This window comes from Coenobita brevimanus, unplaced genomic scaffold, assembly GCF_032717465.1.
Source record: "Coenobita brevimanus isolate Jiangsu-jjx unplaced genomic scaffold, ASM3271746v2 jjx.HiC_scaffold_2750, whole genome shotgun sequence".
NCBI lineage: Eukaryota > Metazoa > Arthropoda > Malacostraca > Decapoda > Coenobitidae > Coenobita > Coenobita brevimanus.
In genome coordinates, this window is record NW_027643709.1 from 85,001 (window position 1) to 91,307 (window position 6,307).

Below are 6,307 nucleotides of genomic sequence, written 5' to 3' on the forward strand. Positions count from 1 at the left end.
AAGGGACATGGGTCGGCCAGGGGTAACGCGGCTTGAGACAGACAGGAAGGAATAGACAAGGATGTAGATGGAGAGACACACAGACAAAGAGTAAATTCCACAAAGCAGCAAGAAATACATGGCAAAGAGGCAGAGGAATGGTGTAGGCAGGGACATACCGGTATATGATGAGAGAGACCGAAAGATACATATAAAGGCACAGAGGTTGGGACAAAAGAGGACTGTTACACAGACGACGAAACAGAGATGAATATAGATAGAAAGAGACAGATGATGAATGTCACACACACACACACACACACACACACACACACACACACACACACACACACACACACATACAATCACCTCCACAATGCTTAAAAAAAACTACACAAACCCAAGCACGGCACACCAATCCTCACCCAACCCGTCCCTCCACGCCCCAAAATACGAAAGAGAGGGTTTTTGTCGAAACCAGATTCCACTTTTTTCCTTTATTTATTTATTTTTTATTTTTTTGCTCAGAGGCCGTGAGATAATGCATTAATGGATTATATTAACAACCGTCAGAGCCAAGTTATTTCATCCCATTCAGAGCAACAGGGTGGGTGGGTGGGTGGATGGGAGGAAGGGCGGGGAAGGATGGGGTGGTATAGGGGTAAGTCAAGGTGGGTGGGTGGGTGGGAGAGATGGTGTGTGTGTGTGTGTGTGTGTGTGTGTGTGTGTGTGTGTGTGTGTGTGTGTGTGTGTGTGTGTGTGTGTGTGTGTGTGCTTCTGCCTGTGCGTGTGTGTGTGTGTGTGCTTCTGCCTGTGCGTGTGTATGCGTATCTGTCTGTGTGTGGGATGGGTGGGTATGGAGGGGAGGTGGTGAGAGCAATTTACTAAATCCGGGTAACACTATAAACAAAGAGGCTTACTTATGCGCTTTCAAATGGCTATGATTATGGGATGATTCTGACACAGGCACAGTACACAAACGCATATACAGTCTGTTTAGTATTACCTGGCGAAATTTACACACGTCACCCCGGCTTGAGTGATGGTGTTTTCTTTGGGTGAATTCTTGAACTAAAAGCTTGTTAGTTATCATCATCATCATCATCGTCATCATTATCGTCATCATCGTCAGCATCTTCATCATCATCATCATTATTATTAAAAAACTCTCACACTGTCACTTAATCATATACTAAACTAATCCCACAAGCAGCCACAAACACACCCACCCTCTCCATCCTCTCTCACACAAACTCCCTCACAAACAATTAAGTTCCCGCTACACACACACACACACACACACACACACACACACACACACACACACACACACACACACACACACACACACACACACCGCTCGCTGGTGCAATGGTAACGTTCTCGCTTGCCATCTGGTAGACGGGAGTTCGCGCCTCGCTCAGGTTGCGAAAAGTTTTACTGACGAAGTGGGTGGTTACTGTCCCCCTTGAGCAAGGGGACGGGTGTGTTGGTGTGTGAAGGTCACAGCCTTGCCCTTAGATCGGACTATATGAGCTCTCAGCTCTCTTCCGGGAGGGTAAAAGCTGACAATCACGACCATCAAGTGATCCTGACCGACCCGGTGAATTACACACACACACACAAACAACACACTCCTCTCATAAAAAGCACGCCACACAAGCACTTTCATACACCAACCCTCCCTCGCACACTACTACAAACACACATTATTGCCCATACAAACACCATTACCCACAAACACCCACTCTTCTACACAAATCAAGCCCCCTCACAACCAAACAGCAGTATTTCCTACAAACACACAAACACCGCTACATATACAGCCCCTTCCAATCACAAGCCCTCTAGCACAAACACAAACTCACTTAGACAGCAAACCCATCTCACAGACAACCACAAACTCACAATTACTCACACACAAGCAGCTACAAACACCCACACACATAAACACCCTCGTGCCTTCACATTACAAACACCACCACCACTTCAAGTCCTACGATTCATAAAACACAAACATCTCCTCTGATATCAACCTTTACCCACAGACAGCCACAAACACACAAACACCTCATATAAACACAGCAAAACTAACGATTCACTACACACACACAAACACACACACACACACTATCCCTCTCCCACAAACAGCCACAAACACACAAACACCCCCCACCACTACCACGAGACTGACGGTTCGCTTAAATATCCAGGCAGAGAATCACAGCCGTAATACAGTAAGTCAGAGTGAGTTTTTTTGCCTCCACTCTAACAGTTATGGCCGTGTGTGTGTGTGTGTGTGTGTGTGTGTGTGTGTGTGTGTGTGTGTGTGTGTGTGTGTGTGTGTGTGTGAGAGAGAGAGAGAGAGAGAGAGAGAGAGACGGTATTGCGAAAGGAAGCTTTACTCAACAAAGTTAATAATCTGGTTACTGGCCACGCTCATGGTAGCAAAATACACACACACACATACTGTATATATATATATATATATATATATATATATATATATATATATATATATATATATATATATATATATATATATATACAGTATGCACATACACGGGTACACACATATACATACACATATATATGCATACACGCAAAGTCACACAACATATATAAACATTCTCTCTCTCTCTCTCTCTCTCTCTCTCTCTCTCTCTCTCTCTCTCTCATACATTTCTGGAGAGTGAAGCTGATGACAAGGCATACGATGGAGAAGAATTAGAGATAAGAAGGGCAAGGGTTAGAAGCAGCTGGGTTGGGGCAAGGAGGGAGCTAGGGAGAACAGGGGTAAGAGAGGACAGGAGCAAGGAAGGCCAGGAGCAAGAAGGATAAGAAAGAATGTGGCAACGGGGCTCGCGGCAAGGGAGGACAGGGGCAAGGAAAGTTTAATGTAAAATGACTAAGGAACGGAATGGGCAAGGGATTGAGAACAATGGTCATTAGAGGTAAGTGGTTATTGGCAAGGGAGGCTATGGGATAGGGGGCTTGGGTCAAGATGGGCAAGGGGCATGAGAGAACCTAGGGGCTAAGGGGTTGGGGCAAGGGGGTTAGGGGCAAGGTAGTAAGGCAAGATAAACTGGGGTCAAGAAGGGAAAGGAAGGGAGCTAAGGGGCAAGGAAGGAGTAAGGGATAAAAAAAAAAAAAAAAAGGGGTTGGGTCAAGGAAAGGGCAAGAAAGGGCAAGGGGCAGGGCTGGCTGGGGAGGTGGAAGGCCATTTTAACCCCGGGAGGTAAATTTACGACCAAAGTTCTGCAACAATTTTTCCTTTTTCTTTTTTATATATGCTTTTTTCCCTTCCCTCCCACGCCTAGCGCTGCAAGGCACTAAAGGCCGCATTCCCCCTAGGCTTGGAGGCTCCCTGGCACCTTCCTCAGATAGACAGATAAATAAATAGATAGAAATTCAAATCATACTCGGGTAATTTCTGATTATATACCATAGTCCAATATTATCTTCTGCTGGGTTTATGTACTGTAGTTTTAATATTAATCTTACCTGAATAACGTACAGACGAATTTCTTAACTCCTCAGCTAAAAACAAGCCACATCGTAAATCAATCAAATTCCTCGGCAGGTGGCCAGCAAAAAAGACACCGAAATGCTAAAACGGAACTGGAAGGAATCTCTACTAAAACGTGTAAAAAAAATTGTTACGACAAAAATTAATAACCAACATGGCGCTAAAGGCCAACTAAATCTCTCTCTCTCTCTCTCTCTCTCTCCCAGTGAGTGAGATTTCCCTTCCTGTATTCTTGTTCTGCATGGTAAGCAGTTTTTTTGTTTTCAGCCTTCTCTCTCTTCTCATTTTTTTTCCATGGCATTTCTTTTTTTTTTTTTTGACTGGGTGAGCATAAGGAGAGTGGCCTGGTTACCTTACGCGGAGCAGCCCAAACTTTTGGAAGTCAAAAAAGAAAAAGAAAAAAAAACGAAGACAGAAAGAGAAAAGAAAAAGAAAAAAGAAAGTGAAGGCAATGAAAAGAACGCAGAAAAAGAGAAAGGTAAGAAGAAAGAAAAGAAAATGAATAGGAAAAATGAAAAAGAAAACAAAAAATAAAACAAACAAAAACCATTTTTTTACTCCATAAAATTATAATTAAGCAAAAAAAGAAATATCCAAAAAACGTGCAAAGTATATTATGTATCAGCCTGCTGTTGGTAAATATATCAATAAATTACCGACAGGACAACCCATTCAGCCTGAGGACGTGATTTTCAGTGCTCCAGGTAACGCCAGGTAATTTTAATCAGCACAGGTGACTTGGAGGGAACAATCGTGCGGACTTCTGGCCTTTGGTTCCTTCTTCCTTGCACGAAAAAAACATATATACTGCGCTCCACTAGAAACTCAGTTGGTGGTGTCTTAATGTGTTGTGGGAACGGCTCAGTCTGCTGGTGTGGGTGTGGGTGTGGCCGTGTGAGTAGGAAATGGATAAATGATGTGGGACTGACACTGATAACGTTGCCTAGTCGTCCTCACAACACACAAAACTATCACCACTGAAGAGGAAAGTGTTATATATGGACCACCCTGGGCATCACGGGACACCCTCTATAAATAAAAGGCCTGGTTACTGAAGCCCATTTAAAATCTCCGAGTCAAAGAGTTTCTCCAAAGTTGAATAAATATGGAAAAAAATATATGAGAGAGAGGGAGAGAGAGAGAGAGAGAGAGAGAGAGAGAGAGAGAGAGAGAGAGAGAGAGAGAGAGAGAGAGAGAGAGAGAGAGAGAGAGAGAGAGAGAGAGAGAGAGAGAGAGAATGTATGTGGTTCCTCAGTACTATAACACGTCCTTCTTATTTCATTCTTGCTACTCCCAGACGATTTTCCTCAGCTTAGGAGAGACTTTCCGAACTGGAGGGGTTAGATACAGCCTTCATCAATCCCTTCACTACTACGGATTTTTCATTTCACTGCTTCACCACTTATACACTTACATTTCACTACTAAAACTCCTTTTTAAGTAGCGTTAAATCGTCCGAAGGAAGGAGGAATAAAGTGTAAACAGGTGTCACTGGGCTGGAAGGGTTGATATGAGATTCCTTCCATGTGCTGAATAAAATCGTCTAGCGTTGGAGAAAATGAACTGATGGGGACGACACCTGATGCGAGATGTTAATTAATTGTGTGTGTGTGTGTGTGTGTGTGTGTGTGTGTGTGTGTAGTTGTGTGTCAGCGTGCGTGTGCGTCATTGTGCTCACCAAGGAGCTCCCTACCTCGCGTCTCTCACCATAATTGAAAGCCTAGACGCTGTATTTCGGAAACCATCTCATCAGCCACGGGTAGGAGAGGGGAGAGAGCGTAGAGGGGCGAAAGGAGTGGGGGAGGGGGAAGGGAGTGGGTGAGGGGAGTGGGAGTGGGAGAGGGGAGGTAGGGAAGGGGGTGTGGAAGAAGAACATAGGGGATGAGAGCTGGGAGAAGGGACTGAGAGACGGGAGGGGGTTTGTGAGAAAGAGTGAGCTTGTGGGGGACAAAGGGAAGATGAAGAGGGGGGAGTAGCGTGTGGGGAGGCAGAAAGAGGGGAGAGGGGGTGACTTGCCATGTATACAACAAGGGGATGATCTGGGGAAGGAGGATGGAGGGGAAAACAGGGGGTATGCGACTGAGAAGGTGAGAGGAGGAGAGAGGGGGACGCAGAGGTAGGGGAGAAAGGGTAGAGACGCGAAAGTAGGTACAGTGAGAGGAGAGAGAGAGGGTTGGCTTGCCGTTTGGGGAAGGAAGGTACGAGAGGAGCTGGAGGGGGGAAGGAAAATGGAAGTAGGGGACAGCGGGATAGGTTGAGAGAAGGGACGAAGGCGAGGGGAGGGGGGGGAAAGGGAAAGGGAGAAGGGAGAGGAGGGAAGTAAAGGGGAGGGGAAGATCTGGGGAGGATTGGAGCGTCACTGATTCACGTGGCTTGAAAGACTACTGGAACGGCGCCCACAAAAGACTCGTCAAGGTGGCTAACCGAGAACCATAAGTCTCCTCCATTATATATTCCGAGGAGAGGGGCGAGCTATGGCGGAGGAGAGGAAGAAGGGGCGAGAGGGAGGTATATTGAGAGGGATGTATAGTGGGAGGGAGAAAGGAGGGTAGAGAGGGAGGTATACTGGAAAGAAGGTATATTGGGAGGGAGAAAGGAGGGTATAAAAGTGGTCAATACTGGGAGGGAGTTATACTGGAAGGCATATTGTGAAGTATGCTTTGAGTGAGGTATATTGGAAGGGAGGAATGGGAGGAAGGAGAGGAAGGTTTATTGGGATGGGTTAAAGTAGGCGGGGAGAGGGGAGAGGTGGTATACTGGTAGCGAAAGAGGGGAGAAGGAAGAGGAAGAAGGGAGAGA